The sequence below is a fragment of the Macaca fascicularis genome, chromosome 7 (assembly GCF_037993035.2).
Source record: "Macaca fascicularis isolate 582-1 chromosome 7, T2T-MFA8v1.1".
NCBI classification, from domain to species: domain Eukaryota; kingdom Metazoa; phylum Chordata; class Mammalia; order Primates; family Cercopithecidae; genus Macaca; species Macaca fascicularis.
This window is the reverse complement of record NC_088381.1, coordinates 144606966-144633193: the sequence shown is the minus strand read 5'-3', so window position 1 is coordinate 144633193 and position 26228 is coordinate 144606966. Positions and strand designations below refer to the sequence as shown.

The window sequence follows — 26228 nt, the reverse complement described above, 5'->3', positions numbered from 1 at the left end:
ATTTATGCCCTTTTAAGAGTCTCAATGCATTTTTGCTCTTGGAGCACACAAGGTCCTTATATCCTTATAACAATTCCCATCTTTCACTTAAGTCAGTTGGGGTTATTTTCCTTGCAATCAGAAAATTCTGATTCATAGGAATAAACAAACTTCAAACCATTTGAAGATTTTAAAATTCTCTTTTAAACAACACTTAGATCAAGAATTAAGTCAAAGCTGAAGTTACAGAATGTTTAGAAAATCATTACAATGAAAGTAGTACAAACTGCAAACTAAAGGATATAGTCAAAGCTATTTTAAAAGGAAAATTCGTAGCCTTAAAAATTTAGAGCATGGCACTCTGGAGCCAGACAACCTGTGTTAAAATTCCTTTTCTATTAATTAAAACAATTATAATAATATATAATACGATAAAACATGAATACTGAAGCCATCTTTGAGGGATGGGCAGGATTGGGCTGTCTCAGGGCATTTTGGGGTTCTCAGGTTACACTGTAGAATGGAGACAGTGTATCCCAAGCACTTGACTGCCTTCTACTCTCTCCACGGACAGAGCTTGGGGTTGGGCTAATGGCAGGATGAGGTCTGGGTACCATCTGAGTATCTCAGTGCTAGTGCAGGACAGGAAAGCATGAGGCTACCTTGGTATGGGGGGTGACTGCCTCCTCACTTGACTGAGGCGTTAATGAGGCAGGGGAAGGATTTCTGTGACTTTTAGTGGCTTGTGAGGTTAGAGGTTAAGAAAAGTGGACCACTAGACTTGAAACCATACCCCTTGCTTACTGATATCCCACATTCCATGATCAGAATGCAAATCATTTTTCTTTGCTGACTTCTAGGTTAACAGGGCTCTATATCTGAGGGTGTCAGTTATTTTCCTGTTTTTGCAGGTGGAAGATGGATTGCCAACATGTGATTCTCAGATGGTGAGTGGGAGAAAAGGGCAGCCATGTGGTCTCATGAGTTGTGGAATCCTTGTGAGGAGATGGGATCCCAGGAAGTGGGCATCTCATCACGGAGAGAATCAGTTATCTGGTAAGAACAGGAGGCAGGAAGGAGCACCTTGATCAGGCCTGGGCTCCTCTGAGGTCTGCCAGGTTCCAGCATTTTAGCCTGTTGACTTTGAATTGGAGGAGATGTTGCCCTGTTCTTCTCCCTCAGGAGCCAGATGTGCTGTGCTCTGCAGAGTGTTTGGTTTTGTGAAATTGAAAATCCAGTACACTCAGGACAGCCTTGCCACGTCTAGATTCAGGATGTGTAATCTCCTCCTGGGTCTCATGGCAGCCATCTGGGTTGCCTGTCACCCTATCCTCTGTGGTATATTTTGGTCCTAACCACTATTAATCCATAATATCTTAATAGGAAACAAATTCATTCTTACCAATCATCTACCAAGTGCCAGGTGCTGAAGACACAGTGGTGAGCAAAGCAAAGTCCCTGCCTGTGTGGAATTTACATTTCTGTGTGGGAGGCAGGCAAGACAAGAGGACAAGCACAAACAATATTTCAGAGAGTGGTAAGTGCTCTAAATTTCAAAGCAGGGTAGGAGGCAGAGAATGATAGAAGAGGGGACAGTTTTAGGTCACTTGAGCGGAGACTTGAACAATCTGGAGAGAGCTTTGGAAGATCTGAGAGGAGTGTTCACCTCAAGGAGAGAGCAAGTGCCAAGGTCCCAGGGCAGGAACTAGCTTTGCACAATGGTAAGAAAAGTGAATGAAGGGCAGAGAGGGAGTTGACATGGTTAGACTTTAATGAATAGATGTGATAGAACTGGCTTTCAATAAGGTAGGGAATGGATGTGCTTGCTTCACTTAACTACGTGGTTCTTAGCACTATAAACACAGTGGACTGATTTAACCAAATGGCATTCTGAGATGAGCACTGGACTGAGAATCAAGAAACTGACAGTCTAGTTCAGTCACTATTTTGCTGTGTGACCTCAGGCAAGTCCCTTAACCTCTCTGTGCCTTAGTTTCCTCATCTGTAATATTAGAAAAGCAGGGTCCCCTTGAGTTCCAAATCTCTGGAGTTTACAACCAGGGACTATATTTCAAATGCAAACAACTAGGCTGTTATTTGAGAGAGAAGTAGAAGACTAACCAGGAGGAGGGAGAGGAAAAGGAGGAGCAGGTAGAGACCCTTCCAGACTCTAACTTCTTTGCCTCTGCAGACACCTGGTGGATGGGGGTATGTGAGAATATCTGCCAAGATACCAAAGGAGGCATTTTATAGAGAAGAGGTGAGGGTGCTTTCCCTTACTGATCCCAGTGCCACACAGCAGTGCCAACAAGTCATTTGGAAAATAAGTAGAGTCTGAAACCCACGTCATCATGAGGGCTTCCAGGAATAAATGAAAGAAATAATAAAAGAGCCAACCAGGAGAGACCTGAGCAGGCTCAGGGAGGAAGCTCTGGAAATTACATGTCTTTCAGGGTTTGGGATATTTTTTGCCAAATAATGAAACAAGTGGAGAGGAGAAGAAAACAGGAAGATGGGCGAAAGTCCTGAGAGCGGGAGGAAAGCTCCCGGCAAGGCCCCACCCGTGAAGGGAGCCAGCTGGAATGGCTGTCGTTGAGGGCTAATGGGAAGCACATCCGACAGGTTCGGGTCTAGGTCTCCTAGATGAATGGCCCTCTTTGCCTCTTTTCATGAGACTGGCAATGTATGCTTCAGCTGGTCATTGGTGGGCACAGCAACATTCCAGGGAAGGGGCCAGCATGGGGCTGAGCCATTCTTTGGAGTTAAACACACCCAGGTCCGAATTGTAGCTCACCTGTGTGACCTTGGGCAAGTTGTTTAAGCCACTATATGGGGAAATAAGGGATGGCGTTACTCACCTCTGGAGTTGGTATAGGAATTACGTCATAGGGAGTCGAAAGATAGTACCACCCTTCCCCTCCTGGGTCTGAACCAATTCTTGGATAAGATAAAACAGCCAGCATATGGAGGTCCCAAATCACCTTCCTTACGACAAAGGCCAGGTTGTAACACGTAGCTTATGTCTACAGGCCAGAGGATTCCCTGACACAGAGCCCCAGAGTTCACAGACCTACCTGGCCGCCAAGCATCCCTGGATCTTCACAACCCCTGAAAAGCTCATAGAGTGAGACAGTAAAGCCCCCAAAGGGGAGGAGGTGGTGGGAAGAGGCAGGGCCGTGCATGCCCAGTTTCTCCTCCCAATTCCCCACTCAGATGCTTCTCCCGCTAAAGATGTACGGAGGTGAAGAGTCGGGAGTGTCTCAGCAGGCCACGCTCGCTACCCATGGAAGGAAACCACAGAAGCAGGGGAGTAATTTAAAGAGATCATATGAAGAAATCTAAATGATGTGCTCACCCCAGGGCCTGGTATCTGATAAGGACACAGTAAATAGTAGCTTTAAACATCTTCAGCCTGGCTTGGTTTACTCAATGCTTTCACGCAAATATTTACTGAGTGTGCACTATGTGCAGAGTTTGTGCCAGCTACTAGAGAAGATACAGGAAAGCAGCTGGTCCCAAGCTCTTAACTACCACTACCATTCTGTTGCCGCTGTGACCACTGCTGCTCAAACTATTTCTTACTCCTGGCTAATGTTTATTAGTTGGATCCTACACACCAGGAACTCATGTCTGCTGCTTCTGCATATTATCTCATTTAATCCTCAAAACGATGCTAAGGAGTGGTTATGATTAGAATCTTACTTTGGGAGGCTTCTTAGAAATGCAAAATATGGCATTTTGAGAGCTTCTTAGAAATGCAAAATCTGGCTGGGTACAGTGGCTCACACCTGTAATTCCAGCACTTTGGGAGGCCAAGGCAGGTGGATCACCTGAGGTCAGGAGTTCAAGACCAGCCTGGCCAACATGGTGAAACCCCGTCCCTACTAAAAAAAAAAAAAAAAAAAAAAAAAAAAAAAAAAAATACAAAGTTAGCTGGGCGTGCTGGCACATGCCTGTAATCCCAGCTACTTCAGAGGCTGAGGTAGGAGAATCGCTTGAGCCCGCCAGGCAGAGGTTGCAGTAAGCAGTGATTGTGCCACCACACTCCAGCCTGCGCAATGAGAGCAAAACTCCATCTCAAAAAAAAAAAAAAAAAAAAGAAAGAATCCTACTTTGCACTTGCAGAATGTGAGACTTTAGCAGTTGAAGTGTCTTGCTCACGGACTCATTGAGGGTAAGTGCAGGGCAGGCCTGGAGCCGACGGGTTATACAGCAGAGCAGGTCGATGTGAGATGACTAGATCTGTCCCTTGGCAATTTCCTTAAGTGTCCACTGCACATCATAGGCAACAAGGGCTCAGAGGTTCCCAGGGGTGGCTTTGGAGTCCTGCAGCCTGGCCGTGAGCACGAGAGCCATGCAGGTGAGGTGGCAGGTATGCAGCTCTTCAGGACATTTCCCCAACCATTTGGATGTGGCTTCACTTCCCCATGAAGAACATCAATTTGGAAGATATAAAACAGCTCTAGGGGTGGGAATGAAAGTAAATTAGGCACAAATTCGAGAGGCAAAGGACCATTGCAGCAGTTTGGCAGGCCGAGGCAGGAGGATCGCTTGAGCCCAGGAGCGTGAGACCAGCCTAAGGAATATAGTGAAACTCCATCTCTACAGAAAATTAGCTGGGCATGGTGGTATGCGCCTGTAGTCCTAGCCACTCAGGAGTCTGAGGTGGGAGGATCGCTTGAGTCCGGCAGGCAGAGGTTGTAGGGAGATGAGACTGTGCCACTGCACTCCAGCCTGGGTGACAGAGCAAGACCCTTTGTCAAAAAAAAAAAAGAGGCAAAGGACCAGCTTCGAAACCAGCACTGCCTAAATGCAGCTGTGCTGTTCATTGTGAACTACGGGGAATGGGTGGGTTTTGGGTTGCACGGTTGCTTGGCTGTCCATTTAGTCAGTGCTTTGGTTCCTTTCTCAAGGGCAGGGCCCTCATCCTCTTCTGATGTTCTCCCAAGCCAGTGTCTAGCCCTGCTGTGTTCAGGAGGGACCATCTGGGCAGTCGCTTATGTGAGGTCAGACAGAGGCCTCCCCAGACATAGCTCTCTGAGCTTCCTGGGATCTGCATGTCCCTCTCGCTGTTGTACCACAAGGATCCACTCTTCTTCCCGGCTGGTGGGGGCTGGGGATGGCGGAGTTTCTCAGTCCCAAAGCAGAAATGTCAGTTCCTGCATTGTCTGGGAAAGAATCACCTCCCGTTTGTGAGGTTTCCTGGGCCACCCTCCCCACCCAATTTTCAATAATGTTGCTACTGAGCCTGAGAGAGGAATCAACATAATTCACAGTGCACAGTTATTAAAATGAGCAGACCTGCACAAGAAGACACACACATAATGGGAACTCTAGGTTGAAAAAAAACATACAGACTAACCAGGGCACAGAAGTAAGGGGGTCACAGTTCACTGTTCACTCTGTGTCTTAGATTCAGCTTCCCAAGGAGCACAAGAGATGAGGATTTGTAAGCAAATGGTTTAACTGGGAAATGGTCCCAGAGAGCACCATAGAGAGTGGTGAGCTTGAGAGAGAAGGGAAGGAAGCTGGTTACCGCTGTAGGAAACTGGAGTTTAACCCTACTGGGGAACTCTGTAAACAGTGCAGAACGTGAGTCTCAGCTCTGTCCCTCCAAAGAGTGAGGTGGCTGCGTGTTTATACACCAACTCCCACCAGCCGTTGGGTGGAGGGCCCTGGGCTGCCTTGAGTTTGTCTCGTGATGGGAGGTTCTGGTGTGCTTTCATGGCCAGAAAAACTTGTGGAAACGGAGATACAGATGCTGGCTGGTGGAGGTCAGGTCAGCCTGCTCAGAAACAGTACATAGCCAAAGGGTACGGTTGGGGCACTGACAGCTTCCGCTAAATTGTGGGAACTGGTACCTTCCAGATGGTGAGTCATCCAATCCTCATTATAAGCTGATAAGGCAGGTGATGTGGTCCACACTATAGAGACAGGGGAGCCAAAGGGCATACAGTTCTCATGTTTCTTGACCAGAGCATCGTTCTCTACAGCATAGGGTGTTTTAGCATCCTGGACTTCCTCTGCTAAATGCCAGTGGCACCTCCCCATTCCTCAGTCATTGTGATAACTAATTAACCATCCAAATTGAATAAAAAATCCTCTCCCCTCCCAAATGCTCGGTGGAAAGGATCTTCTGTACGGCAGGTGTTCCATGTAAATCACTGCTTTGTTCCATTCTACCCTAGGGTCTTGTGTATTGGTTAGATTGAGAATGAGCTGATCTGCAGCAACATAATTGTTGGAGCACACTTTGCATGTTCTGTGAAATGGGAATTCTTAAACTGAACTCGCGGGAGTGTCTGAGGACTGAGCAACAAACGTGTTTAGCACAGTGCCCGGGAGAAAGTAAGTGCTCAGACAACCTCAGCTGTTCTTATTGGCTGAAGAGAGCTCTTTTTTTCAACAGCAATGCATTTCTTACCTGTTCCTCGTTTCTTTCCCTGCTCTCTCTTTTTCCCTGTGTTTCCTGTCCCTGTGATACCCCTGTCCAAACTCCTTGAGACCTCTGGGCAGAGGAAAGCACTGATGCTTGCATCTCTGCTCTCACGAAACAAAGCTGCAGTTACCAGGCCAGAATTATCTCTCAGCTGAGACTGAGCAGGCCAGAGAGGGAAAAAGGCCACATGTTGGGTAGAGATGCCATGCTGACAGCTGGGATTCAGCCCTGAGTGTTGGCGAGTGTTGTGTGGGTGCGTTCAGGGGAGCTGCAAGCTCAGTGTACACAACACGCGCATGCCAGGCCATCCATCTGCATACTCATGAACAGCAATGTCTAAGTAGATGCAGCTTCACAACCTTTTACCCAGATTTTGTTTTCTTTGCTGTGAAGCCAGATCTTTTATAAGCCTTTGGCCATGTTTGGCAATTCTGTAATATTCAAGTCATGCCTCTTCTAGAACCTGTTCAAGCCCATCACAACATGTGCTGCCTCTCACTCCAATTTCCCTTTCCTCGAGCATCTTCACCCAGATAGGTTTAGGTTAAAATTAGTAGCACTCCTATGGTGCGTGGGGAAGCGGAAGACATGTGACCAGGGGAGGCCTGGGGCATAATGGCTACTTAAATTCTGCTAGTGGAGTGACAGAGGTCCAGCAAGGATGGTGACTGCTTTCTTCCTCACCATAATCCCCATAAATGTGCACTTTCTTGGGAACTGCATGGTGTATAGTTGATGGAAGACTCAGTCCTGTAACATTCACCTGCGTGCATTGGGGGGGGGGGGGTCAAATTTATGAGTTGATTATGAATTGATTATAAGTAAAGCAGCCTCAGCCTGTTTTAGTGCTAGTGGCAAGTCCAGGGTCATTCTCAACACTACACCAATGTCTATGTCCTCAGGATGGATGAAAGGAGGCACAAGACCACTATCAGCAGAACTGCTTTTGTGTGTAGGATGGTGGGAGCTAAGAGTGAGTGCATTTGATCTCTTCAAAGTGACACTCTCAAGCTCCATAGTAGAATCCATAGTCCCAGAAGATGAGGCTTTATTTTGTTATGCATCTTAGCATGAGAGCAACAACTAGAGTAATAGTAGGATTGAACATGGGCTCACCAAGTGGCAGGTGCCATGAACACAGTATTCTGTTCTTCACCACGTATCCACAATATGAATAGCACTGGTACTCACGTTCCCATTTTACAGATAAGGAAACAAACTCGGAGAAATCAAGGACTTGGCTGATAAGGTCACAGAACTAGTAAGAAACATGGCAGGGATTAGAATCATCTTTTGGAAATACAGTTAGATCATAAAAATAAGACTAGTATTCCATGGTACAGTAGGGAAATTATAGTTAACAATAATTTATTGTATTTTCAAAATGGCTAGAAGAATTGCAATGTCCCCAACACAAAAAAAGATGAATGTTTGAGGTGATAACCCAATTACTCTGATTTGACCATTACACTGTGTACATGTATCAAAATATCACATGTACTTCCAAAATTTATACAACTATTATGTATCAGTTTAAAAAGTTATAAAAGAATGATCTTTTGGATACCTAAGGCTCAGCACTGTTGACATTTGGGGATACAACATTTTCTGTTTTAGGGGCTGTCCTGGGCATTGTAGGATATTTAACAACATCCATGTCCCCCATCCGCTAGACACCAGGATTACTTGCCCTATACCCACCAATTGCGAAAACCAGAAATGTCTCTCTCCAGACATTGCCTGGGTTGAGAACCACTAACCTAGTGCTTTCCATCTCACACTTCTAAAAAGAGCACGGTTTGAGAGCGGCCTTCAGCCCCTACCTCTGGGTCACATCCAAGGCCCAGTCTACTGGTTTCCCTTTCTGCCTCTCGCGACTCCACTGTTCGCCAGGGCTGTGTCAATTACTTCATTCATTCATTCGCTCATTTATTCAATGACTACTTATTAAGCATCTATGTTGCACCAGGAGATAGAAATAAACCATAGAAACTCCTGCTCTCCTGAAGCCTATATTCCAGTGAATATATAAACAGTTCATAATCAACTCATACACTTGACCCCCTCCCCCGCAACCCGTGCACTCAAGCCTGACTCAGGCAAAAGTTACAGAAAGTACCTAATAGATGTTAGAGTTCATGTAGCTGTGCTAACTCATTTCATTCTCATAGCAACCATTGTTAGTTGCCTTTTTTTTTTTTTTTTGAGACAGAGTCTCGCTGTTGCCCAGGCTGGAGTGCAATGGCACAATTTCGGCTTACTGAAACCTCCACCTCCTGGGTTCAAGTGATTCTCCATCCTCAGCCTCCTGAGTAGCTGGAACTGCAGGTGTGTGCCTCCATACCCAGCTAATTTTTGTATTTTTAGTAGAGGCGGGGTTCAGTCATGTTGGCCAGGCTGGTTTCCAACTCCTGACCTCAAGTGATCTACCCACCTCAGCCTCCCGAAGTGCTAGGATTACAGGCATGAGCTACTGTGCCCAGCTCTGTTATTTGCATTTTATAGGTGACCAGTACAAGACACCGAGAGGTTAAACAACTTTGCTGGAGGTCACACAGCTGGGAAGCAGTGAAGTTGAGAGTTAAACCCACGCTGCTGGGCCCCAGACCCACGCACCTGACCACTGTACTCTCCTGCCTTTCCAAACCTGTGTCTTCACTCCACAGCCCCTTCCAACTGCTTTGGATATTGTCCCACATCTGTCCCAGTGTCATTTCAGACTCATAGGTAAATCTAAACTTGCCATCTTTTCCCTCAAATAGCTGTCCACCTTATCTCTCCCAATGGAATCATCATTCTTCCTGTCCACCAGGCTCAAAATCTTGGTGCCATCTAGAAATCATGACCTCCATTCTCCGTAACATCTCCATTCCCAGGTCCTGCTGGTTTTTAAGATGAATCTCTCGTCTTCATCTCAATGACCCAGCGAGGCAAGACTATTGTGTCTTCTCTTTGTAGATGAAGAAATGGAGGATGAAAGAGGTCACGTGCCTTGCCCAAGATCACACAACTACTAAAGGTGAAAACTTACCCATGTCCTCTGATCATGAAATTTGAACAATGAACAAGTTATTTCATCTAAAAAGTCTCGTCTCTGCACCTGCCTCAAGAGCTCCTAGAAGAAAAGGCCATGACAATGCTACATCTGCATCTCTTATGCAGAGTCTAGCATTTGTGTTGACTCAAAGAACCAAAGCCAAAGTTGGAAAGATGTAACCCAGACTCAGCGTCCTAAGAGTTGATGCTCTGGAAGTCCACTAGGTGGCAATGTTTCCTCCATGTAGGAGGCCATCCCAAAGCCAAAGTGCAGGGTGCTACTGAGAGGCTAGGTTGAAAGTGACCACGGCATTTGGAGTTGAAGTGGTTTCCAACGAGACACACACTAATGCCATGTTCAGAATCTTGCTGGGCATGCAAACACTGATGAAATCTTGGGGACTGTTATTAGGCAGTGGTAGAGCATAGACAAGATTTGTGTTCTAGTCTAATCCTTGACATTTCCTAACAAGATGACCCTCAGGGAGTCTCAAGCTCTCTCAGCTTTTATTTTTATCATCTGCAAAGTAGGGATAAGAATATATGCTTGCTTTCGGCTGGGTACGGTGGTTCATGCCTGTAATCCCAGCAATTTGGGAGGCCAAGGCAGGCAGATCACTTGAGGTCAGGAGTATGAGACTAACCTGGCCAACATGGTGAAATCCCGTCTCTACTAAAAACACAAAAAATTAGCTGGGCATGGTGGCGCACACCAGTAGTCCCAGCTACTCAGGAGGCTGAGACAGAAGAATCACTTGAATCTGGGAGGCAGAGGTTGCAGTGAGCCGAGATCACACCACTGCACTCCAGCCTGGTGACAAAGCGAGACTCCATCTCAAACAAACAAACATCAAAAATAAAAAAAAACCCAAAACACAAAAATTAGCCAGGTGTGGTGGCAGGCGCCTGTAGTCCCAGCTACTTAGAAGCAGGAGAATCACTTGAACCTGGGAGGTGGAGGCAGTATTGAGCTGAGATCACGCCACTGCACTCCAGCCTGGGTAACAGAATGAGACTCCATCTCAAAAAAATAAAATAAAATTAAATTAAAAATTTAAAAAAAAAATCTGCTTGCTTTCATTCACAGACAGGGCCATTATGAGGCTGGTGTTGAATATATGAGAAACTAGAGATGACTTTACAGTTGTAGTTTATTATAATTATGGATGATATGAAATTAACTTACCCATTAGTTCAACAATTTATTTTGTAGAAAAGCATTACCTAAAATCTTGCTATTCAAAGTGTGGTCCACAGACCAGCAGAAATGGCATCAGCTCAGAATTGGTTAGAGCTATAGAATGAGTCTGCTGTGGACTGAACATTTGTGCCCCGCCCCCTGCCTCCAGCCAGGATTTCTATGTTGAAGCCTGAATCCCCAGTGTGATGGTGTTTGAAGTTGGGGCCTTTGGGAGGTGATTAGGTCATGAGGGTGGGATTCTGAGAATGGGATTAGTTCCCTTATAAGAAGAGACATGAGGGAGATGATCTCTGTTCTCTGCCACATGAGGATACAGCAAGAGGGTGGCTGCCTACAAGCCAGGAAGCAGGCCCTCCCCAGATATGCTGGCACCTTGATTTTGGACTTCCCAGCCTCCAGAACCATGAGAAATAAATGTTTCAGCCACACAGTCTGTGCTTTCTGTTTTAGCAGCCCAAACTGGCTAAGGCAGTACCTCATCCTAGACCTTCTGAATTGTAACACTGTGCATTTTAACAAGATCTCGAAGTAATTTGTATGCACAGTAAAGTCTGATATTAGCTAGAAAATTATTAGTTTTAGTGAATTAATAAAATAGCAAGAAAAACAAGCTCTGGAGTTGCTTGGCAGTAAATACTGATTTCGTTCAAATCAGTGTCCCCCATAATATGAAAAGTGGCTGCTATGATGAGCCTGAATCTTGTTAAGCAAATTGTTTGCAAAGCTCAAAAAATGTGTCTGTATCCAAGTTAGGCCTTAGAGTGGGTAACTTGAAGTTGAAACAAGACATTCCCATATTTCAATCAGTCAGGATAGACTAGGTTATGCTGCAGTAACAACCAATCTGGCATTTCAGAGGCTTTAAAAGCCCCAGGTACGTGTACATCACAGGTGAGTAGGGGAATTCTGCTCAGTCCCTCAGGGGTCCAGGCTAGTAGAGCAGCCACCACCCCAAATACTGCAGCCAAGAGAGCTCTGGGGTGGAGGGTCTTGCACTGGCAATTATGGTCCAGCTCAGATTTAACACACAGCACTTCTCCCACAACCCATGGGTCAAAACTAGTCCCTTGACCCTGTCTGCCCACAGCAGGGCAGGAAGCGCAATCTTATCCTGTGCTTAGAAGGTAAAGAGATAGAGCTATTCAGTGAACAGCACTAATAACTACCACAAAGGTTACCCGTGAGTTCGTTGGAGCAGCAGCTCCCAGAACTGGGTGTGCAGAAGAATTGACTAGTGCTAGCTCGTAAAATGTACGATTCCAGCGCCCTGACGCAGGGACTCTGAATCAGAATCAAGGAATCAAGTGCACCAGGTGGTTCTGATGCACTCTCTCCACAGACCAGGCTTTGGAAGCCCCTGGCTTTGAGTCCTCCTATCCCTTGACCCCATACTGAAGTTTCCTAGCACTGCCATAACAAATGACCCTAAACCTAGTGCCTTCAAACAGCAGATATGTCTTCTCTCCCAGCCTCTTTTGGCTGCCAGGACCTTGGCACTCCTTGGTCTTGGAGCTGTACAACTCCGTTTTCTGCCTGTCTTCATGCGGCCTTCTGCTCTGTGTGTCTGTGGCTTTCTTTTTCTGTGGGTTATAAGGGGCCATTGTCATTGGATTTAGGGCCCACCTGGGTAATCCAGGATGCTCTCATTTTACGATCCTTAATTACATCTGCAAAGGCCCTTTTTCCAGATAAGGTCACATTGGGGGAACATACCTTTTGGGGGGCATCATTCAATCCACGACAAGCACTCACAGTCACAACGAACCCAGTCTTTGCCCCTTCTCTCTGGACAGCAAGGAGCGGGCTTTGAGAGCCTCCTACCACTAGGGGTCAGGCAAGCCTCACGTTTCTGCGGCTCAGGGCCCTCGGCGCCCCGCGCTCCCTTCCGTGTTGGGAAACGCTCCATGCTCCACTGGCGAGGGTCAATCTGGGTGAGCTGCCAGCTGGGCTCCGGGACCCAACAGCCGACTTTCTCCTCATCTTCCCACAAGAAATAGAGAGATTGCTTGCTAAGAGAGCACCTCCATTTGTACAGCGCGCTCCGAAATCATTGCAGGAACTTAGGTATGTCAGCAGCCTCAGACGCATCCGGGACCTGCGTGTTGATGGCCTCCCCTGCCTCAGCTGTGAGCGCTGTATTCTTGAAAGCTCCCAAGGTTGGAGAATTCCAGGTGGATGGTCGTAAGACATTAGGAGGAAAATAGGTGTGGGCATTCAGGTAATCAGACGAACGCTTATTTTCATATTCTCTAAAAGATGATAGTAATGACCACACATTAAATAGAACACTTCAATGTCATTTGACACATCTTGAATAATAATAATGGCTCCTCAACAATTATTTTTCATTTAAGTAATTCCTGTGCTCTTCAGAAACGTTTTAGCGCGTTCGATGAGAGTTTAGACACGGATCTTGCTTGGCTTTTGAGATTAGGCCTTGGAAGGGGAATAGTGTCTTCTGTGTGCGCTTTGCTATTCAGGACCAAAGTGCTTGAAATTTTACAACAAGGAGTCCCCATGTCACCGTCCCTAGTCATCACCTGGCACACCTGCGATTTCTCTACACGGATGGTTGCTGAGAGGCATGTGGAAGTACATTAGAGGGGACTCGAGTTTTTCTTGAGCAGATTCACAACAGAAAGGTGGGCTTGCTAGGAGCATGGACTGTCAGACCCCGGCCTTCCGGTCACACTGGCCCCAGTGCCACAAGCCGTCAGCCGCGTAGTCACCTCCTCAGAGACCCCAGCCTTAGCCACAGCCTGCATCTCCTTTTCATTGCAGTCATTGTGAGGTCCCTCCGTGGCTAGATGGTTTCAGTGTTTGCTTGGTTTCATGTTTGGCATTTTCCCTCCTGGGATGTTCCCGGGGGAACAGTGCCTTTTCTATGCAACCCTCTGAGGGTGAAGCCTTGCCCACCCTCCTCTCTGCAGCTTCCCTGGTGCTTTGCAATGTCTGGCACTGAGTAGGTCTTTGATAAATGTTCTTAGGAAAAATGAGTGTCTGCTTGATTGTGCCTGGAGCTGACCTTCAGGGAGACCTGCTTCTGTTTGTGCAGAAACGTTTCCCTCTGGGAAAAGGAAATCTTCTATTTATTACTGTGAAAATTTCTTTTTGACCTGGGGACTTTTCAGAGTCTTCAGTATGCAGGATGTGAATTACAATGGCCAAGAGGGGAATTTAGCGTGGAATATCAACTTTCTGTCTTCTCGGCTTGGAGCTGTTTTCCCAGAGAAGGGCCAATGCAGGCCCAGGTTCCATCCCCCTGTCTGGTCATACTGGCCAGCGAGGGCTCCCCACTGGCTGGAGGACCCTTGTCTCTGTGCTGCCAAAGAGAAGTGGCATGAATTCTGGCAGAGCCCTGAACTCTGTGTCAATGGCCATCTCCAAGCTGTGTCACTGTGAACAAGTCACCTGGGCTCTTTGGGCCTGGGTTTCCTCACTTATTTCATTTAATCAATACATGTTTATTGAGTGCCTGTTATGTGCCTGGCACGCCGCTAGGAACTGGGGCTAAAATGGTGAGCAATGAAGACAGTCCTGCCTTCATGAAGCTCTCAGTGTGGCCAGGAAGAAAGATGCTTCCAAACAGCCCAGGTACCAGTCTAAAGATGCAACCATGACGAGCTCTATGGAGAAGTCACAAATGACATCTGAGATCCTGGGATGGGAAGAGGTGACCCAATGAGGGTGGTGAGCCATGTCAGGGAAGGCTGCTGGAGCTGGAATCCGAAGGCAGGGAAGAGCCACCCACGCACAGGAAACTGCACAGGAACCTCGTGGGCTCAGGTAGGATGGTGGGCGTGACTGTGGCAAAAGGATGCCAGTGGGTCTGGGGCAGAGCCAGTGAGGAGATGGAGAGCACCAGAAGCCTGAGAGGAGGGGAGGAGAAGGCCAAGGAGGACCTTGTGGGCCACGTTAGGGGGGTTAGGCTTTATCCTGAATCTGTGGAAAGCCATTGATGTGTCTGATGTCTGTGAGTGCAGGGGTGGGTGGCACAAAGCTGACACATGACCAGATTTGCATTTTGAGAAAGCACCGCACTGGGCAATGGATTGAAGATGAACCAGAGTAGGCAGCAGTAGGCCAGACAGGAGGCTAGTGCCATCATTCAGATGGGAGACGGTGGTCATGAAGAGTCAGTCCTCGAATCTTTATTGAGCATCTACTACGTGCCAGGTATTTTTTTTGTGAACAGGATAAGCAAAGGTCCTTGCCCTGGGGGAGCTTACATTTTAGTGAGAAGGGAGATAGACAGTAAATATAATGAATAAGTAAATATGTTGCAAAGTATTATGTGCAATGGAAAAAGAAAAAGAAATTGAACGGGGTAAACAAGATCAGGAATGCGGATGGCTTGATGGCAGAGATCCTTAGGAGATAAAAATGGCGGTGCTCTATGATGAAGTATCAGGTTGGCGGGATTAAGTGAGAGACAGGTGTCAAGGCCAATTCCTAGGTTTTTGGTTTGTGCAATTGAGGAATGGTTTAAAAAGAGTTGGCCAGGCGTGGTGGTTCCTGCCTATAATCCTAGCACTTTGGGAGGTCGAGGCGGGCAGATAGCCTGAGGTCAGGAGTTTGAGACCAGCCTGGCCAACATGGTGAAACCCCGTCTCTACTAAAATACAAAAAAATTTAGCCGGCATGATGGTGGGCATCTGTAATCCCAGCTACTCGGGAGGCTGAGGCATGAGAATCACTTGAACCCGGGAGGCAGGGGTTGCAGTGAGCCGAGATCGAGCCACTGCACTCCAGCCTGGATAACAAGAACGAAACTCTGTCAAAAAAAAAAAAAAAAAAAAAAAAAGAAAGAGAAAGAAAGAAAGAAAGAAAGAGCGAGCATATTAGACCAAACATTACTCTTCTTTCTGATTCTGTAGTCCCACGGGCTCTGAGACAGTGACCCCATCACCTCAGCTGTTGCAGGTGGGCCTGTAATCTTATCTCTACAACCCCAGAGGACTTCCTGATTTGGAAGCCCCATCCGGGATTTGCCACATAAGGATGCGGGTGCTGTTGTTCTCTGCATGTGGCAGGTCCACTCTGTGGTCCACTGGGGTTCCTGCTGTATCTCCATCAAACTCTCTCCCTGGGGTTGGTCGCATTTGCCCTGGGAGAGTACTTATTGATTAGGGCTCAATTAACATTTAGTATTTGTGCTACTCACTGCTGCCAGCATCCTCCATGTAGCCCAGCCCTTGCCACATCCTCTGGCCTACTGGGTGTCACCTGTCTCCTGAATCAACTCTGCCTTGACCCTTCTGGCTGGTGACCAGAGAATAAGATGCTGCGGGGTAGGTTTCTTGAGTTGGGCTGGGAGGAGGGGGCAGGAGCTTTAGTAGCTGAACTCCAAGATCTGCCTATTTCCAGGGTCCTGGGCCACTTGGTAGGACTTCCCACAGCTGGCGATTTCCAGTAGAATCCCAGTGACAAGAGAGATGGGGTTGGCTGACCCTGGGACTTGAGTCTGAGTAGTCCCTGCTGTCCCCTCACTATAGAAAGGCTGAGGCTTCCTGTCAGGCTCCACCTTGGCAAATGCCTGGTGCGGACAAAGAGAGATGACAGAATAAAACCATAATTAACATGTATTAAATGCTTCCTATGTGCTGAAGAGCTTTCCATGGATTACTTCATTTAAACCTCAGAGCAACTCTGTGAGGTAAGTGCTATTAGCATCGTTTTTCTCATTTTAGAGGTGACGTAATCAGGGCTTGTATAAGCTGCCCAAGGTCACAGAGCTAGCAAAATACAGAGCTGGATTCACACCCAGGCCAGCTCTGAACCGCTGTGCTTCAGCAACTGATGGCTCAGCCTGGAGGTTACCCGACAGGGGATCCCAGTGTTTGGACTCAGTCCTGACTTTGCATTGCTTTATGCAGCAATTTGGAGCAAGTCCATCTGTTCATTCATTGATTCACCAAATATTGATCTAAGGCCTTCTATGCAAGGGCTGGGGGCAGTGAGATGATGTCATCTTGGAAGAGCTCCCAGTCTGGCTACTGAGACAGACACACAAGCACATCATCCGGGTTGTAGAGGGACAGGTGCTTTATGGAGCAGGAGAGGAGAAGGTGACAATGCTTGTCTGGCATGGGAGTGGGAGGTCTGGGAAGAGGACATGGCCTTTGCAGAGGAGAAAGGCATTTTCCAAGGCTTTCCAGGCAGACAGAACTGGGAGCACAGAGGCAGGAAGTCATGAGCTTACCCATAGTGTTTCAGGTACTTCAGGCTGGCTCTGCGATTGCAGCAGAATTTCACAAAGTGTGGACCTTGGGCCACCTACATTAGAGCCATCTGGGGTGTGGGAACATTGCAGGCTCCACCCCAGACCTACCAAATCAGAATCTCTAGCCATTGGGGCCCAGAAATCTGCATTTCCTCAGTCCTCTTGGGGATGCCAGCTTGTGGGGAAGTTTGGGGCATGCAAGAAGAAGCAGGACAGCAGCCAGTTCTGGGTTCATAAGCGAGTCGGCAAGCTTTTGCCGGACAGGACCAGACAGTAAAGATTTTAGGCTCTGTGTACAAACAGGAAAATTGAGGATACATGTAGGTACTTATATAACCATGCAAAACATAACCACTTATAAAAACAGGTGAGTGGGGGCTAGACTTGGCCCATTTTAGTTTGACCTTAGCCTGCCCGCTCATGGTTTAGAAAGTTAACCACGTTGACTGGTGTGGGTGCAAGTGAAGACAGGGAAATGAATGTCACACCCAGGGGAGCAAAGGAAAGGTCTCAAGGGCCACAGATCCCTAAGAGGGGCAGAGAAGGCTGAGAAATATGTCAGTGGAAGGAAGGACGGTGCTGGTCAAGAGCTTGGCAGGAAGGGTGAGGGCACAGGAAGAAGCAACTTTTGGCTTAAGCAGTTGAGTGGGTGGGGATATCACTAGCTTACTATAGTAGCCTATGTAATAATTTATAAATGAGCTATGTAATAACCCATATATAAACATGGCCAAGTGCTGAGCAGAGGCCCCATGGGTTGAGAACTGGAAGGAAGTCATTGTATTTGGCTCTATGAGGTAATGAATGACCTTTGTGGGAATAGTTTTTGGAAAGAAGTGAGAGCCAGATGTCAGTGGGTTCAAGAGGAACAGGCAGAGAGGAAATGGAACGGGTCAACCCAATGGGTCTCCCAAGTTCTGGCCTGGTGAGTCCAGCTCCCGATTCCTTTGGCAGATAGTCACATGAGCCAACAGAAACCACACGATGTGGTCAGTGCTCTATTAAAGGCAGCCGCAAAGAAGTCCAATGAGATACATTACAGAACTCTGGATACTACTATAAAATGCCACTGCCTTTAATCCTGAGCTTCCTGGCAACCATGGTAAAAAGGAAAACATGTAGTTCCTATTGTCCAATATGTTATTCCTAAACTTCTGTCATTCTTGAACTACTGTCACATTTTTTTGCCTTTCCTGTGGTTCTAGCAAAATTGTTACTTACTTGACATTTTTTAAAATCAATACAATTATTTCATTTCATTAAAAAATCTTAAAAACTTGATATTTTTGTAAATGGAAAACCACCATCACTAACCACAAATAGAGGGTAATGACACAGATAAGCACATATCATTAAAATTAAGAATTCTTGTCTGTTAATATCACTAAAATAATCTAAAATTAGTCTGTATGCTACTTACAATATGCCAGTTACATAGTGGGATAATAAAATAATGCATATAAGGTCAATTGAAGACCATCTTATTTCCTGGCATAAAATTCAAGGAAACATTTATTGCAAAAGACACAGAAATTCCAATCAAATAGATGTTTCTTATGAACCCCTATAAAAACTAAGGGCATAACATTTAATCTTAACACACTGAATACTTTTCTGGGCAGCTAAGAGAACCGCAGACAAGTATGTTTCTTCTGATGATCTAACCCAGGAGTCTGCAAACTTTTTCTGTTAAAGGGCCAGATATTAAGTAATTTATCCTTTGCAGGCCATATGGTCTTAGTTGCAACAACTCTATTCTGACTTTGTATCGGGAAAGCAGCCATAGGCAATACATAAACAAATGGGTAGGGCTTTCTTTTTTTCTGAGATGGAGTCTCGCTCTTGTCATCCAGGCTGGAGTGCAGTGGTATGATCTCGGCTCACGGCAACCTCCGTCTCCTGGGTTCAAATGATTCTCCTGCCTCAGCCTCCCAAGTAGCTAGGAATATAGATGCCCACCACCACACTGGCTAATTTTTGTATTTTTAGTAGAGACAGGGTTCCACCATGTTGGCCAGGTTGGTCTCGAACTCCTGACCTCAGATGATCCACCCATCTCTGCCTCCCAAAGTGCTGAGATTACAGGCGTGAGCCACCACGCTCGACCTGTGTTTCAGTAAAAATTTATGAATGATGACATTTGAATTTCATATAATTTTCATAGTAAAAATATTCTTTGTTGATATTTTAAACCATTTAATAATGTAAAAACCAGCTTTAGCTTGTGGACTGTGCACAAACAAGTAGTGGGCTGCCTTTGGCCCCTGGGACAGACTTTACTGAATCCTTAGTTGGGGCTCAGAGAAGCTAGTGGAATGGAGAATGAATGTGTTCTTAACATTGTTCTCCTCTCTCCATCCCCAGTGCTGAAGGGCTTATATAGATTGGTGGCAAGGCCATATAAGCGATTGGCAGCAGAGTTAGGACTAGAACTCAGAATTTTCTTTTTTGGATTCTGTGATCTTCCCCGTCTAGATGCTGTCTCCCAGGTAGAGGAAGCCTTTACTCTGTGCCTGGCTGATGTAGATAGAACCTCACTTAATCTCTTTGTAAATAGAACCTCACTTAATCTCCTGGCATCCTTTGTGTGGCATATGATCCCATTTTGCAGATGAAGAAACAGAGGTTTAAAGAGGTTAGGAATCAAAAAATTGCCAACTCCTGGAGCCAGCATTTATACCCAGGTCTGTCTGATTGCAGAGACTTACTGTCTGCATTATAATTGCATAGTCCTTTCATATTTCTTTGGGCATTTGGTCACAATTGAACAATGACTGCTAAGGAATTGCCTTGGCCAGGCGTGGTGGCTCATGCCTGTAATCTCAGCACTTTGAGAGGCTGAGGCAGGAAGATTGCTTGAGCCCAGGAGTTTGAGACCAGCCTGGGCAACATAGCGAGACCCTGTCTCTCTCCACACACACACACACACACATAAAATTAGCTGAGTGTGGTGGCACGCGTCTGTGGTCTCAACTACTCAGGAGGCTGAAGTGGGAGGATTGCTGGAGCCCAGAGTGAACCGCTGCACTCCAGTCTGGGTGACAGAACAAGACCCTGTCTCAAAAAAAAAAAAAAAAAAAAAAAAAAAAAAGAATTGCCTAGACTTTGATAATGACTCTTTTGCCAGTCTCCCTTCTCTCACCCACCCAAGCTCATCCCTGACAAGACTGCTCTTTATAAGTGACTGGCTTGTGGGGTAAGAAAGCATAGCCCCTACTTTTCAGAAGCAGATGGGCTCTGTGAAAGATGAGGAGAGGGCAGGGAACACACAAGAGAAGAAAGGCCCTGCTTTTTTCTCCCCTTAGATTCCTTTTTTTTTCCTTTTTGAGATGGAGTCTCGCTCTGTCGCCTAGGCTAGAGTGCAGAGGCGCAATCTCGGCTCACTACAGCCTCCGCCTCCCATGTTCAAGCAATTCTGTGCCTCAGCTTCCTGAGTATCTGGGGTTACAGGCACCCTCTGCCACACCTGGCTAATTTTTGTATTTTTAGTAGAGATGGGGTTTGACCATCTTGGCCAGGCTGGTCTTGAACTCCTGACCTCATGATCCACCTGCCTCGGCCTCCCAAAGTGCTGGGATTACAGGCGTGAGCCACAGCACCTGGCCTGGATTCCTTTTTAAAAAAATGATTTTACTGAGGTATAATTGACATACAAAAATGACACATTTAAAATGTATAATTTGACCAGTCTTGACATATTTAAACACCCATGGAAGCATCACCACAATCTAGATAATAAACATATGCATTGTCACCCCCAGTGCCCCTTTGTAATGACTCCTTCTCACCCCCTCCCCTCCTCACTCCATCTCCTGGTAATTATTCATCTGCTTCTCATCACTGAAGACTAGTTTGCATTTTCCAGAATTTTTAAATAATTGAAATCTTATAGTACATATTCTTTTTTGTCTTATCCTTTCATCCAGCGTAATTATTTTGTGATTCATCTCGGTATGCATCAATAACCAATTCCTTTTCATTGCTGTGTAGTATTCCACTATATGGTTATACCAAATGTTTATCCATTCACCTGTTGATGACATTTGAGGTTTTTCCAGTTTTTGGTTATTACAAATAAAATGTCTATGAGCATTCACATATAAATTTTTGAAAGAACATGTGTTTTTATTTCTTTTGTGCAAATATCTAGGAGTAGAATGGCTGGATCATATATTAAGTATATTCTTTTTGTTTTTTACTTTAGAAATTGCCAAACTGTTTTTCAAACTGGTTCTACCATTATACATGCCCACCATCAGTGTGTGAGAGTTCCAGTTGCTCCACATTTTTGCCAACATTTGATATGGTCAGCCCTTCACATTTAGATATTCTAATACATATGTGGCTTTAACTTGCATTTTCTGATGACTGATAATGTTAAGCATCTTTTCACGTGTTTATTTGCCATTTGTATATCTTCTTTGCTGTTCAAATCTTTTGCCCATTTGAAAAATTGTGTTCTTTGTTTTCTTTTTACTAGTTTTGACAGGTCTTTGTTCCAGATATGTATCCTTTTTTTTTTTAATCTGTGGTTTGCTTTTCAATTATCTTAAGTCTTATGATCACACAAAATTTTGAAATTTGTGTGTATCTCCTCTACTTTAATCCTTTTAAGTTGGCAAAAGCACCACTCCCAATCACAAATACACAGCAGTTCTACAGTTTTATATTTCTGAATGACTGTTTAAAGATAATCATGGCCAGGTGCGGTGACTCACGCCTATAATCCCAGCATTTTGGGAGGCCAAGGCGGGTGGATTACCTAAGGTTGGGAGTTCAAGACCAGCCTGACCAACCTGGGGAAACCCCATCTCTACTAAAAATACAAGATTAGCTTGATGTGGTGGCACATGCCTGTAATCCCAGCTACTCAGGAGTCTGAGGTAGGAGAATAGTTTGAGTCTGGGAGGCGGAGGTTCTGGTGAGCCGAGGTTGTACCATTGCACTCCAGCCTGGGCAACAAGAGCAAAACTCTGTCTCAAAAACCAAAACCAAAACAAACAAACAAAACCCCCGACAATCCTAAATTATAACTTAGTTTGACTTAGATTGTAAAAAATTAAAGAGGGAAGTTTAACTTGCTACTATTTTAAAAGCATGTGACCTTATAGAGCATCTATAAAATGTGAGAAGTGTTAAATAATCTTTGATATTACACATAAACCACACTAAAATGCCTTTCAGTAAATAAAAAGAACCATTTTAAATACAGAGAATTCTAATTAGATTGGCATAGTTAAGGCCAAAAATATAAAGTAGACATTGCTACCTTATTTATTTTCAACCCTTGCCTTTAAGAGGCGAATGAACACAAAACACAGGTGAATCTTGCTTGGCTCTGAGGCAGTGAAGGAATTTCCCCAGTATTTAAATATATTCACATACCCAGCTATATAAATCTAAATATAAAACCAATCTCCAGCAAGTTTTAAGATGACACTCACCATCTTTGTGAAAAGTCGAGCACTGCTAACGAAGTCTAATCACACCTTTAGAAGGGGTAAACAGTGATAGCATTTACTGAATTGGAATTACTATTAAAATTCAAAAACTGAACATATTCATTTAACCACAAGTCAGTCTTAGTTTTAAATCAGGACTGCCCAATAAAATCTTCTGTCAGTCATTCATGATCTGAATTCTGGTGAATTAGATCTATTAAAGTATGGTACACATAAAAAAGTCATGAAATAGTTCTGTTTTGTAATTAATAAGGCAGTGACCGATTATTACTCATTGGTAGCCTTTTTGAGATAAGCTATCAAGTCTGCCCTTTCTGTCTTCTTCTTAATGCCGGCAAAGATCACTTTGTAAAGATGGAGTCTCCAAATACTCCACTGGGGTCTCCTCTCCCCAGGTGATGCCTTTGTTCTTATTGGTGTCTGTATAAGAGAATACAACAGCTTGACGTGTCTTCCACCTGAAGAGACCACGGAGATTAGGCCCAGTCTTGTGCTGGCCTTACTTTTCCGTGGTGTGGCACTGGGCACACTTATGAACAAAAATCTTGCCTTTCTCAACATCACTCATATTTAATTCTCTTTTTCTTCGCTGGGGCAATGGAAGGTTCCCGTTCTGAAGCCGGACGTCCCACTCTCTAGATACATATCTTTGATCAGATATATGATCACAAATATTTTTTCCCAGCATGTGGCTTGCCTTTTCGCTCTCTTAAAAGACTTTCAAAGACCAGAAGGTTTTTTAATTTTTTATTATTTTAAATTTTTTTTATTTGAGACATAGTCTCACTCTGTCACCCAGGCTGGAGTGCAGTGGCACAATCTCTGCTCACTGCAAGCTCTGCCTCCCGGGTTCACGCCATTCTCCTGCCTCAGCCTCCCGAGTAGCTGGGACCACAGGTGCCTGCCACCACTCCCAGCTAATTTTTTGTATCTTTTAGTAGAGACAGGGTTTCACCGTGTTAGCCAGGATGGTCTCGATCTCCTGACCTTGTGATCTGTCTGCCTCAGCCCCTCCCAAAGTGCTGGGATTATAGGTGTAAGGCACGGTGCCTGGCCCAGAAGTTTTAAATTTTGACAAATTCCAAGATCATCTTTTATGAATTGTGCTTTTAATGTCTTATCTAAAAACTCTTTGCCTAACCCAAGATCACAAAAGCTTTTCACTTACGTGTTCTTTTAAAGTTTTATAGATTTACGTTTAACATTTCATTCTGTGATCCATTTTGAGTTTGTTTTTGTATATGGTGTAAGGTATATGTCAAAGTTCAACTTTTTCCATATGAATATTCAGTTGTTCCAGCAGCATTTGTTGAAAAGGCTATACTCTTTCTGCTGAATTGCCTTTACATCTTTTTCAAAAATCAGTTGATCATGTGTGTGGGTCTACTTCTGGATTCTCTATTCTATTTCACAAATTTATTTGTCTATATTGATGCCAGTATCATACTATTCTGATTACTGTAGCTTTATGATGAACTATGAGATGAGGCTGTGTTAGTCCTCCAACTTTGTTCTAAAAGACTCCTCCAACCTTCCCTCTCATCAGAAAACAAAGCTAGAGTTGATGTGAAGAGTTCTGGTTTTCCTTCTGTTTTTTTTTTTTTTTTCTTTTTTCTTTTTTTTTTTTGAGATGGAGTCTTACTCTGTTGCTCAGGCTGCAGTGCAGTGGCACGATCTTGGCTCACCGCAACCTCTGCCTCCCGGGTTCAAGCAATTCTCTGCCTCAGTCTCCCGAGTAGCTGGGATTACAGGTGCCCACCACCACGCCTGGCTAATTTTTTGTATTTTTGGTGGAGACAGGGTTTCACCATCTTGGCCAGGATAGTCTTGAACTCCTGACCGCGTGATCCCCCCACCTCAGCCTCCCAAAGTGCTGGGATTACAGGCATGAGTCACCGTGCCCAGCTTGGTCGTCCTTCTTTGCTTAGTCATTGACTTGAGAGATTTTTTTAGGAGCAATCTTCCTTCATCCTTGACCATCTCTGCTAAACTCCACTGGCTGTACTGGAGACGCCTGAAACCCTAAGTTCTTGCCATACCACAGTCTTAGTCTATCTGAATGAAGTGGTCATGTCTTGTGCCTTGAGACCAAGGATCAGTCTCCAAGGAAAAGAAGACAAGTGTACAGTGATCACAAGAGGGGCCCAGGAGGTAGCCTGGCACATGGCTGCCCTGCTCCATGTTGGAAAGTAGGAAACTGACTCAATTAGAATCTCTTTTGTGGAGTAAAAATGTGAGATAAAGACAGAATGAGGTCAGATGGCCATTTCTGAGAGGAAGCTGGGTAGCCTGGTTATTGGAACTGTTCTGTCTTAAACATGCTGTGGTTCCCATTCTTTTCTCCCCACATCTGCTCTTTGCCAGAGGCCTCTGTTAAAGCCACCATCATACTTTTGCTGTACAAGTCAGAGTCATCGTGGACACCCCTTACTCCTCCACTCCCATCACCAAGTTGGTCCCCAAGTGCTGTCACTTCAACCTTCTAACTTTCTCCCCAACCCATCCTCTTCTCTCTGTCTCCTTGGTAACCACCTGGCCTACCTGCTATTATCTTGCCCATGAACGACTTCAATGGCACCAACTGGTCTCTCAGCTTCCTCTCTGTTTACCACATGGTTCCCAGAGGAAATTTTTCTAATTAAACTTTTTATTTTGAGATAATTGTAGATTCACATACAGTTGTGAGAAATGATACAGAGAGCTCCCATGTACCCTTCACCTTGTTTCCCTCAATAGTAACATCTTTCAAAACTCCTGTATAATATCACTACCAGGATATCAACATTGATAAAATAAAAGACAGTTCTGGTGCCACATTGGTCCTTTGTTGTATGAGTTTTCTAGGGCTCTGTAAGAAATGACTGTAAACATGGTGGCTTAAAACAGTAGACATTTATTCTCACCGTTTTGGAGGCCAGAAGTCTGAAATCAAGGTGTTGGCAGGGCCGTCCTCTCTCTGAAGGCTCTAGGGGAGAACTTTTCCTGCCCTTTCCAGCTTTGGGTGGCTCTCGGCATTCCTTTGTTCGTACCAGCATAACTCCAGTCTCTACTGGCATCTTCACCTCCTTTCTTCTCCCTGTCTCTCTGTGTATGCTCCCTTCTCTTTCCATAAGGACATCAGTCATTGGATTTAGGGCTCATCTTAATCTAGAATAATTTCATCTTGAGATCCTTGTGTTAATTACATCTGCAAGCAAGGTCATATCTGAGGTTCTGGGTGGATATGAATTTTGGGAGGATACCATTCAACTCATGACACTAGTATATTCGTTGGCCTGGGCTGCCATAGCAAAATACCACAGACTGAGTGTCTTAACAGATATTTATTTCTCACAGTTCTGGAGGCTAGGAGTTCAAGCTGGCTAGTTCAGTTCCTGGTGAGGACCCTTTTCTGGCTTGCAGATGGCCACCTTCTCGCTGTGTTCTCACATGATGGAGAGAGAGAAAACGCTGGTGTCTCTTCCTCTTTAATAAAGGCACCAGCCCTGTTGGATCAGGGCCCCAACATTATGACTCCTTTTAACCTTTGTCACCTACTCACAGACCCTGTCTCCAATAGAGTCATATTGGGGGTTAGGGCTTCTGCATATGAATTTCCGGGGTTGGGGGTGCAAGCATTCAGTCCATAACAACTCATGCTGCCCTTTTATAGCCAAATTCTTCTCCTTCTATCTCACCCCATCTTTGACCCCTGGCAATCACTAATCTGTTCTCCATTTCTGTAATTTTGTCACTTCAAGAATGTTATATAAATGGAATCATACAGTATGGAATCTTTGGTGACTGGCTTTTTTTACTCAGCATAATTCCCAGAGGGATCTTTTAAAGATGCAAATCTGAGCAGGTCACACCTCTGCTTCCAACCTTTTATTGCCCCTTGTTGTCCCT

The 26228-nt window shown here is 45.2% G+C and overlaps 2 long non-coding RNA genes and 1 pseudogene across 2 annotated transcripts in view; 2 read left to right on the top strand and 1 right to left on the bottom strand.

The window, feature by feature from the left end:
- Positions 1–26228, top strand: part of LOC135971671 (uncharacterized) — a 166520-nt gene that overhangs the window by 42974 nt on the left and 97318 nt on the right. The gene's annotated exons all lie outside the window — the stretch shown is intronic.
- LOC135971670 (uncharacterized) lies at positions 913–3742 on the top strand. Its single transcript, XR_010587923.1, has 2 exons — positions 913–1516; positions 3193–3742. It is a non-coding gene; the product is annotated as an uncharacterized lncRNA (long non-coding RNA).
- LOC107130334 (cytochrome c-like) lies at positions 22516–23190 on the bottom strand (annotated as a pseudogene).